At 37.3% G+C, this 11,781-nt stretch overlaps 1 long non-coding RNA gene across 1 annotated transcript in view; it reads right to left on the reverse strand.

Annotated features, from left to right (window-relative positions):
- Positions 1-11,572, reverse strand: part of LOC136855640 (uncharacterized) — a 169,207-nt gene extending 157,635 nt beyond the window's left edge. Inside the window, exon 1 of the long non-coding RNA XR_010858093.1 lies at positions 9,751-11,572. This is a non-coding gene — a long non-coding RNA (uncharacterized lncRNA). The remainder of the gene's footprint in view (positions 1-9,750) is intronic.
- Positions 11,573-11,781: the final 209 nt, after the last annotated feature.

An 11,781-nucleotide genomic window follows, 5' to 3' on the forward strand; every position in this document is an offset into this window, starting at 1 on the left:
TTAATCTACAAAACTTGCTGAACAAGGAAACTTTCCATTGCTGAAAAGGAGGGGTTAGTTTTATGAATTTTATTATTGTCCAGTTAACTAATGTGCTTTCAAAGTCAGAGATGGAATTTGCTACAAGTATTTAAACCGGATGTAAGCAATTTGTGAAGAGTATAAAAAGTTTCTTGAGCTTTGACTTTAACCACATTCTCATTGTCATCTAGACTAACCACATTCTCATTGTCATCTAGACTAAGACAGATGTTTTTCTTCAGTTAAATCAATAAGCTAAGACAGTTGTTTACTTCCGTTAAATCAATAGGCTAAGCCAGTTGTTTACCTCTGTTAAATCAATGATGATAAAAAATATTGCCAAGGCCAGGTATAACATTTTATTTAGCGACCTTTCGAGGTATACCACCACATTATCAGGCTGAAAAATTTACAAACTTAAAAATCACTGAAATTACGAAATTATTATTATTCAGAAGATGAACCCTAACCGTATTTTTATAATTAATTTTTATTTGTATTTTCTGTTCGTGTTTTGTTAACTTTTTGCTTAACGTTTTTTAGACAATTATTTTACTGCAATTTCAGTGATTTTTACGTTTGTCAATTTTTCAACCTGATGATACGGTTATATACATCGAAGGCTCGCAAAATAAACTGTTCTACCTGGCCTTGGCAATCTCATTTATCATCAAGCTAAGATTTCCGAGTAGAAGCCCAATTTGACACTGTAAATATAAATATATAAATATAAATAAAAAAATACAAATTATATATATATATAATATATATATATTAAAATCAAGGAATATTGTAAGTGTAACACCGGTTAGTCGCACCCCTCTAATGGGAAAACAGCATTTATATATATATATAAAAAAAAAGCTGTTTCCCCATTAGAAGGGTGTGACTCCAACCGGTGCTACACTTACAATATTCACTGATTCTAGGTGTGGGGCTACTAGGCTCATAACCTGGGCAAGGGACTAGGCCTGGGCTTCGATGGCATTTGACATTTTTTGATCTTTCAATGAAACTCATAACAAGACTTAGTCATTTTATAGTCGATGTTTCTCCCGTAAGCTGGAAGAAACGTGTGTAATGGCTTTCCATCTGAAAGAAGTACTTTCGAGTTCAATTGCTATTATGAAAAATTCGCTTAAGGTCACGAATCATGGGCAACATTAACCTCCTCCACACCTGATTGTGTGCATGTAGCCCATAATGACAGAGCAGTGCTTACACCTAGTGGGATTAAAAAAAAAAAAAAGGAACATAAACATACTCTCGTGACTTCCGGGTAATGCTGAGAAGAACCGGCTAAGGTAGAGAGAGACTTGATCCGGTTTACAGGGAAACGACTTCACGCATGAACACAAGCCATTCGGAAAAAGTGTCAAGGCAACACAGGAGTGGTACTTATGTCATCACTTGTTGAATCAATTTATAGCCTAGGAAATGGGATATACTGTATTCTCTCTCTCTCTCTCTCTCTCTCTTTCTCTCTCTCAGTTTAGGTCTTCTATCTTCAGTCTTTTGTCTGACCCGTGATTTAGTTTTTTCACTGGTATCGTTAAGCATATACAGAGAGACAGAGAGAGAGAGAGAGAGAGAGAGAGAGAGAGAGAGAGAGAGAGAGAGAGAGACTTTTTTAAGTATCCTGCAAATATACCATACCCGTTGTATAAGCTTACATATATTCACGCTAATCTCTCGCTGACATTTTGGGGTTTGAAAAATATAGTATCAGCTCCCGTTCTCTCAGCAACGGAAATAACCATAATGAATATATGATCTTGAGTAATGAAAATCACGAATACATGAAATGTTTACCCCATTAGCAAAAGGGTGGCGGCACTTGAGTTTCTCTGAATACCGCTGTTTCTTCGATGACCTTAAAAGTAAATCGCCTACTTGGTAGATGACTGGCAATTACGGTGCCTGCTTTGCTGTAGAAGCTTGTGTGAGACAGCGCGCTGTCTCCGTAGACCGAGCTGTTTAATATCCATGGATGAAATCATGAAGTGGAGTTACGTCATAGTATGGACAGCGGATGTATAGTAAGTGCGCAGTTGTATGGAAACCTCGAACACGCACCAATGAATGCTAATACTGATGGTTTACTACTGTAAATATTCAGAAGTATCGATTGATTAATTGTGGGTTATCTGGCGTCACAACTACCAGGGTCACCGACGCCACAGCAGTAACGAATGAAGGTTGGACGACAGACCAGGCTAGTCACAGGACACGCCTCAGACTAAGAACTTACTGTTTATGGTCGCCATTTCAACGAATGGACAATTGCCGAATGAACATTTCACCGAATATCTGATATCTGGCCGAATGGAAATATGTTTTATTTCTTTTTGAGTTCGTAATTCCATGATTATCAAATAAATAAAAAATTGGATCTTTCCTAGATAGTGACCCCCGGCAAAGTTCGGGGTCGTTATCCAGGACTAATATTTCCTTAGGGTCATTATATTTATGATATTTATAGGTTTTTATGTTATTACGGTAATCCCCAACGGGCTTGTACTAAACACGCCGCAAAAGTGGATACATACCGGATTAAAACCCTTGGGGGTCACTATCTATTAAAGATCCAAAAAATTTACTGACCTTTGGCAACACTCCTACATTACTTAGAAAAATAACTTTAAATTACCACAGGTGATAATATACACATCACAAATAATCTAGAAACAGAACGACAACATAAATTAATGTAAAACACACCGAACAAAATGCTTTAACACATTTTACAACTTCTAAGAGTTGGTCCTCTCCTTCCACGGACCCCTTGTATCTATGAGTAAAATTCCCTCCCAGATTTAAAGGAAAATAAAAACAGAAAGAGAAGGGGTTTCGAGGGATATGCAGGGAGGTAAATAATTAGGCCTACAAAACATGGTAAGTCCAACGAGTCTAACCAGAGTAGTAGACTATAGGAAACTAACGTTATAAGGCGATACTTTTTCAACTTTTGCATTTTTCCATAAACTTCTGAATGTTAGTTCCTCACTACAGAATTTTTTATTTTTCCCTAGGGCTCACGCCTCCCTTGGAAACTGCTGACAAGCCCCCCCCCCCCCAATTTAAGACCCACTAGTTTGGGGCGTTGCTAAAAGTTCAAACAAGCAACCAACGACCAGTTAAAGCGAAATTGGGAAAATTAATGTTGATTGCATCCGAATAACGCAACCTGCCTCTGACTCGTAAGGGTACAATAACAAATGTGTGGCATTATTAAAACAAAGTTATTTCAATAAAAAAAAAAAATTCCTATACCGAATTCTTTTCTATGTACTAAAAGGAACAACCAATTTGCCAGTCGTCTGTTCGTTCATTTACTTTTCGGTCAAGTAACCTAAAATGCGTCTCCTTCATCCACCCTTAAGTCGTGGCAACACAGGAAGGAATTATTGAGCTGTGTGGATGATGAATGCATATGAAAGAGTCAAGAATGAAGCTACTGAGATAAAAATAAAAACTTTACGCAGTCAAGAGCTACTGATAGGATGCAAAATGTCGAGATGAAGAAGTGATACTAAGTTAGCCTACGTGAAAGGATAGACAATTTTTTGAGACTGCTCAAACATGTAGGAAAAATATATTAATAGATTGGTAACGAGTGTATATATGAAAAAAAATTAAAGGAAAGGAAGACCTAGAAATGAACGCATATATGGAGGTGACACTGGAAAGGGTCTAAATTTAACCCACGAAGCATAAGAATGCATGCAAGAGAGAGGGTTGAACGGCCCGATTGCCTAGGGGGTGTGGAAATATCTCTTACACAGGGCTTTCATTCACGATTTAACAGTTAGTGTGAATGTGCCCTAGGCGGCTGTGTTGCTTGTTTAATAAGGAGGCATATATTTAAATCAAATTATATATATATATATATATATATAATATATATATATATATATATATATATATATATATATATATATATATATATATATTATATATATATATATTATATATATATATATTATATATTATACTTTATATATATATATATATATATATATATATATATATATATATATATATATATATATATATATATACATATGAATGACTGTTCTTCTAAGGCGATAGATCCCAATAATAATGATATCCTTAGTTAGAATACAATGGAAAATTTATATTCCTAATATCGTACTGCTATCTGCTTTCATACTTCATACTCGCCTTACAAACCACCTCACGATCTAACACCAAGATTCCCGCCCAGATAGTCCGCCACCAAAATTAGTCCCTGACAAACAAATGCACATCCCTTACTTTCTAATTATGGCACAAAATGGAAAAAGCGACTTGCACTTAAGATATAAAGTTAACAATTACCTAACCTTTAAAAAAAAAAAAAAACTAATTCCACGCGGCAAAATTTGGAGAATTGCTCCTGCAACAGCAGTACCAGAACATGTGTACCACGCACTTTACACAGTGGTCTGCACACTACTCCGGCTGGACTCTCAATGGCACAGGTAGTCCGAGGGAGATTGGGCATCTTGGCCGCATTAAGCCCGCCACTTTAACGTTCAGGTATACCTGTGCAGGCAGACTTTCACAACTATCAATACAGTTATTTTACTCAGTTCTCTGTAGAAGCCAAGTCGTCAACAGAGGATGGATCTGGCAATAAATGGCTTGTCGACAGCAACGAAAAATGATAAACGTCTACAAAAAGGACGTCCAGTGAAGGAGTGGCTGTTATTGTTAACAAATGATGTTAATAATGAATAAACATGTATACCGTTGTTTTATTTTGTTCAATTACTATGTTCAAATCTGTTTTGTTCTCACTTTAAAACTGAATTGCATATATGATGAGTAATCACAAAGAGACGCAAATTCGCCTATTCTTGTTTTCCATTACTTCTTCATTGAATATTCTCGTTTAAAACCTGACTTGCTTATAAGATTTATAATTAATAAATATACATAGGAGATTATGGTAGCTTTTGGAGTTTACTTGCCCAAGACAAGGCTCATTCATACAGACTCAAATGAAATCTCCAAGACATTCAGGAATGATGCTGCCACTGTGGAAAAACTGCAAAATATAAATATACATTTTTCTGGCATTCGTATAAATTACTAATAAATATATAATCCGATACATCTTTATGTATAAACATTTAAATTCAGTAAAGCTCAGCACTTTTCTGACAAAGAATGAAATTCCTTGTTAAAATTCCTTGGAATAAGGATGCTAAGGACAGTTTCGACTAGCTAAAGAAAAAAAAAAGCTATGTACTGCACCGGTTATAACGGTGGTCATTTTCAGAAACCACTCATATTACAGGTTGGTACCTCAGGTTGTGGGGCAGGAGCATGCCCGTGCCAGTTAGATCAGCATCTAAGTGGCCCAGGCATGCCCCTACCCTACATTCTGTAGCATATCCAAGTCAAAAGTTGAATGCATCACAACAGTAGTGGTTTACAGAAAATGTATCTGATCAAAACCCATTACCATATTTTGTCAAAAATGCCTTGAGAAGCGTTTAGTACCCACTGGTCACTGGCTCTCCAGAAGCATGATTGCACGTTGAAACACAAAGCTGGGAGCAAGCATCTTACTATTGACATGTTAAGCAGATTAATGAGTTAACTATGTAATGGCTTTGATTGTTATCTTGGTAAGGTTGGTAATGGTTGTTGTAGTATTTAATGATCACCGGCATTGTGTGATTGTATGGTTTGGTACCAAATGTATGTTGCTATTGTCTGCAATTAAAACATGTAAAAATTACGTCGAAGTTTCTTCGGCTCATTCGAGTTTTCTGTACAGCCGCTGCAGCATATAATCAAGGCCACCGAAAATAGATCTACCTTTCCGTGGTCTCGATATAATGCTGTAAGAGCCGTGGCCCATGAAACTTTAACCACAACCCGGTGGTGGCGTATCCTATATCATTGCCAAAAGCACAATTATAGCTAACTTTAACCTTAAATAAAATAAAACCACTGAGGCTAGAGGGCTACAATTTGGTATGTCTGACGGTTGGAGGGTGGATGATCAACATACTAATTTGCAGCCCTCTAGCTTCAGTAGTTTTTAGGATCTTAGGGCGGACAGAAAAAGTGCGAGCGGTCACACAAAGCAGCCACAATAGCTTTCTTGTACAGAAAACTAAAATTGGAAAGTGTGATTTGAATTATTTTACGAAGGATACTTGCGGTAATAAGGTATCCTGCTGTAAGCAGTTATTTTATATTTTGGCAAGAAAGAATAAAACGTGAATTCTGTTGGGGAGGTGTCATGATATTGACTCGTGTCCACCGTCCTTGGGGAACTTTGTATGACTTTAATTAATTGTATTTTTGTAAATTTAACCAAATTACACAGCCAATTCGGTACGATGACGACGGTCAAGTGGTAACCAGCCAGGTGTGATTTACAGGGCAGGTCAGTGGAGAGGGGGCTCACACCTAAGCGACTTCTCTTGTACATAATTCTGAAATGACAGCAAGGAACTTCGAGGACTTTAATATTTATATATGACCTCCCGCTCATAACAAGCCTGAAGTCAAGGGTTGCACGTTTTGACTAACATTGAGCCTGGACTCGCATGAGAAGCAAGATCAGGACTCAAAGTTCCATTTAATTACCGTATCATAACAGAATTCCAGTTCATTGCTGTATTCAAGTTGCCAGAATTCCAGTTCGTTGCTGTATTCCAGTTGCCTGTATGAAGTGTAACTTCAAGCAGAGGTCGTTAACGTCTTTAAGTTCCTTCCCTTGAGAAAAGTAATGCAAATAGATCTCAATTAAATTACTCTTATTATTGCCGAGTATTTTATGGTAGGTGTTCAGTCCTTTGCATTAGTGTAAATTCATCGTAGTTATATATCATAATTTTGCCTGCCTTCTCTTTATTCATCATTTATAACCCTTTTCTTATTTTCACTGTTTTAGTTTTGCTTTATTTTAATGTGTTGATCAATTCTTAGTGTTACTCATGTAAATAATTTGTGAAGTCTGAAATGCCATTGGTGTTATTAAGTCCTTGGTTGTCCCTCTACTACATGTTAGACCATTAATTATTAATGTTATTGAATGGAAAAAGTAACAAACATCACCTAAAGTGTTTGTGATAGTCATCCTCCTGTATGGTATAGTGTGCACTGCGCAGACTGGAGTCCAGGAAAATAAGAAACTCCCTTTTGGAGGACATCCCACAGAAGCCTCTTTTACAAGAGAGGATATTAGTTAATGTCTTCTTTCTTGGTTGGAGCTATAGCAGGTTAATTAAAGCATCTGTTACCTGACAGATTCAATACGACACATAAGCCCAGGGGAGATATGCCAAGGATGATCATGAATGGGTGGGAGGGTGTTTGAAAATGTGCATCCTTCAGCTTAACAAAAAGGATGAAGTCTCCTTCCAATTCCAGTGGAATAGTCACCCTTAGAGACTAGGCTGCACTGATCTTCCTAGGACCCAAAGAAACCTTCAAAGACTTTGTCATGACCTACTCTTTGAAAAGAGTAAGCAGGTACCACAGATCAAGCCGTTTCATTGCGCAAGACCACTTTTATGGGAAACCCTTGTGGAAGGAAGCCATGGACACTATCTCGCCTTTCCAAACACAAGCCTACAGGTTTGCAAACTGATGTGAGAGGAAAGTCAACGTCCTTCCTCCGGACACTAACCACCTCTTGAACCTCTTTTCTTCCCAAAACATATTGGGGAAAACAGCAAAGTTCACAACGTTTGCCTTTAGGTCCAACAAGTAACTAGACTTAAGCCTTGTGAGACCCCATGGCTACTGCATCACACAAAGAAAAAGCAATTTCCTCTGCCAAAGCTCGCTCTCGCCTGGGGTTTGTAAGCCTGCAGACTGTAGAAGGCAGGTCTAAGCCACCTCTGGGACATATTACTTCTGCTGCCAAGTCAAAAGTGGAAGCGACTTGTTAAGAGCAACAAGAAGCAAGTGAATTCCCTGGTCTGGAGATCACAAAAACAATTTCATTCTGTACACCTCCCACAACTTAGAAAACATTTTATTTAACTGACAAAAAACACAATTTAATAAGACCAACAACCTAAAGTTAACGTATGATGAAAGGTTTATGGAGATTCTTAGGATTTTTGAGCTTTGCAACATAAATGTTTTCTGTAATTTTAATGTTTGAGGTTTGGGTAATAAATTCTCATCACAATGTTTCTGGTTACACATACGAAATTTCCCGCAAAAGATCATTACATGGACAAACCGAAAAACCAATTTAACAAAGAAAGAGCATCAATAACCTGTCAAAACTGACCAAATATCAAAAGCATCATTCCTATACATGAGAGATTCTGATCATCGTACTGAGTGAAGCAAAGCCCAAGGGTCCACGCAGTAAGTGTTCAAAGGAATGTCACTGAATCTTGTCTTCTTAAGTCAAAAAATGGCAGCGTTTTAAATTTGGGTCGTTATGTTTAAACTTGATAGTCGTGTTAAAAAAAAAAGTTGCCGATAAACACAGCTGGGAAATTAAAATTCAGGTAACACCGAAAGAGCTTGTTAAAGATCTTATATATATATATATATATATATATATATATATATATATATATATATATATATATATAATATAATATAATATATATGAGAATTTATAATGAGCTGGTCCAAAAGGAACACTAATAAAATCCCAGCGTCAATAATCGCAAGTGTTGAGTTGCGAGTTCTCATCTCGTCAAGATAGCTAAAATGATATTCGCCTGACAGATTAAAAACTAAAGTTAATTTTCTAAATTTCTTCTAACGTCAAATCATGGCATTTTTTCTCATTTCAATTCATAGGATTTTTTTCAATTACTTATACTTTATATATTATATATATATATATATATATATATAGAGAGAGAGAGAGAGAGAGAGAGAGAGAGAGAGAGAGAGAGAGAGAGAGAGAGAGAGAGAGAGAGAGAGAGAGAGGACTGCCTCCACGTGGTTATGACTGTACGCTAAATCTATTCGAGGTCATTCAGACAAAGAAGAGTAAACATATTTCCATAGAATAAACAATCTGTCATAAACCGTGTAAAACATGTACAAAGTAAAAGGATTCTGTAATTATACGAGTCAGGATGCTGTACTTGAAAATAAATGTAACGACTAATAGTTAGTGTGTGTTGTTCCGCGCCTCACACAGCGATGCAACGCTGTACCCAGCAAGACAATGCCCAACTGGGACCCAACCCTTCTACAAGCTCTATCATGTTGGGTAGCCGGTGACCACACCGACTTGAGGTTGACAAGTTGTCTACAATATTCTTGGATAAAAGTCCACATCCTGTTTCGTCAAGATTACATTACATATATGGCTAACCCAGTCATCTGAAGTTCACTACTAAATGAACTTATTCTCAGGCGATAAACTACGAAGACTAAATCTGAATAAACGACTAAAAAATCTTATACATTACTCAAATGAAAAATATGGCTTTAGTTTATATATACCTAGTCATGACCAACGCTAAATGACTTTTGTTGAGATGACATGGCGTCGATGAAGGCCTCACGCCGTATTTTGCATATATTAAAACGCAACTCGCATATCTTAATATATGGCCAATGTTAAACTAACGGGGCATGGTACTGCTTCAGTTTCCTGGTTGAACATGCCAGCGTCAAGTCTTCACTTTCCCTAAATCAACGGAAGCCTAATCCTTCCGATTCTTACTTAGTAGGCTACCTACAGGCTACAGAGAGAGAACATTAAACAACACTCACCCACTCCTATCAGTAATGACACATCAATCCGGCCGTCAGAGCAATCGTTAGGGTCTACGTTTCAAAACTGTCACTGGAATCTGTTATTAATTGTACGGCACATTCACAAAGGAAATGAGACTCGAAAGTACGCATTCTGGTCAGTCGCCGGACCGCACCGCATATGAGCTAAACTGCGCGGGCGTCCGACTTGGGTAGGAGGTAGGCGCACCACACGCCACTCCGTCACACGGAAAGTGATAAAAACATTCAGGTTTCGCTCTGAAACGGTTATCAGTTTCTCCTTTTTTTTTTCTTTACTATTGGGTTTACTAATCTTTAGTCCTCTCTTAAATGCATGATTGTATTTTTTTTTAGTTCTTGAAGTACGTTGTGATATCATCTAATCAAAGACGTAACATCGCATGTACGAGTAAATTCAAAATAATATTTGACAACTAGCCCTTAAACATGTTATAGCCTGCTGTTATGATAAACAACGTGTTTACGGTGGACCAGATAAAAATTATATATTCGGAGTAAATGAAATGGAAGTACGATAAAAATTGTGACACTTTATTTTGGAAATTATCTGAGGCAATCGCGACAAGATAGCCTACTGTTGCAAAAATGTCAAATTTCAACATGCACAAATCATGCAGTCGTCGTGTGTGAACACGCGTCTAATGAATGCTAGAGGTGATGTGATTAAAGTTTTGTGTATATGTAGCATGTTAAGAAACGCCAGATTCCCCGAGTGACAAGTAGACGTTTGTACGAGTCGTTAGATTTGTGTTTGTTTAATAACACCGCTACTGAAGCTCGTTTGTAACACGTCCTTTCGTTTCATGGAACCATCTTACGTATTCAGACATGTATCGAAGGTTGTTCCTTCAGCTGGACATATTAGGATAAGCTCGCGAAACACTCCATGGATTACAATAAGAATGATCTAAGGAATCAAGAATGTTGGATGAGAACACGCTGCATAATGACCCTGTTTTTCTAAGATTTAATTATTTCCACGTACTGTTCATACACATTCTCAGGACGGCACTGATGCCTGAATGAATGTCTGTTGTGACAAATAGGGGAAAAATAAAGGCAGAGAATTTAAAGGATACTTTCCTGTTGTTGCGCTTTGGCACTACTCTTTGTAGAAATGACTGTCGTTAAATGCGTCTCAAACCAGATACAGGGGATATGGTTATATGGAAAGAGAAAAATACTTCGTATTAATTTTCCCTGAGGCAAGATCAGAACGGTATAGGAAAAAATGCTGGCCTCGTTCGGGTACGTACACAGCAACATATGTATTTGGCTTAGCAACGGAATTATATATTTCACATGTATATTCACATAACAGAATAAACACTGAATAAAACTAGCATGATCGTGGGAGTAACTAGAATCCCCTGCAAAAATATCAAGAAAGAAGCGTGACACTCACGTTTCTCTAGAACCAAAATCAAATAGGTAGGTAGCTGCACTTATAAATAGACATGGGTGTTTTAGAGGTGGGACAGTGATTTTGGTTATATTCTGTCTATATTTAGCAGCTAGTTAGCTGCTAAATATAGACAAAACGTGAGTAGAAATCATGGAAGGAAAAAGTAACATTTGACACTGAATGAAAGCATGGAAAGGGACAACAAGGAATGTGTTTATATAGAATGACAAATAAAATCACATATTTTTCATACAAGGAAAACCCTGTCTCCCAGCAAAGTTGAACACCAACGATCGGTAGGGTACGTCCATCCAAATTCCACTATTTTTAAATGTGAAAGTAGTACCAACCAGATTACTGAATGGGAATCATGGAACGCGTCACACATTGTGAATAGGAGTGGGCGCCGTTTCAAGTGCTACACGTGAAACGGTAAACGGACTGAATGCCTAAAGAAAGAAAACATGCCTACGACGATTCGCCTACAGACAAAGCGTATAGACAAATAGCCTAACTAGCACGATACCTAATAGCCAAAATGCCTGTTTAGAGATATTTCTACTTTGTTCGCAAGATAAATTTCGTTCTCAGTTAGATAAAGT

This window comes from Macrobrachium rosenbergii, chromosome 32 (assembly GCF_040412425.1).
Source record: "Macrobrachium rosenbergii isolate ZJJX-2024 chromosome 32, ASM4041242v1, whole genome shotgun sequence".
NCBI lineage: Eukaryota > Metazoa > Arthropoda > Malacostraca > Decapoda > Palaemonidae > Macrobrachium > Macrobrachium rosenbergii.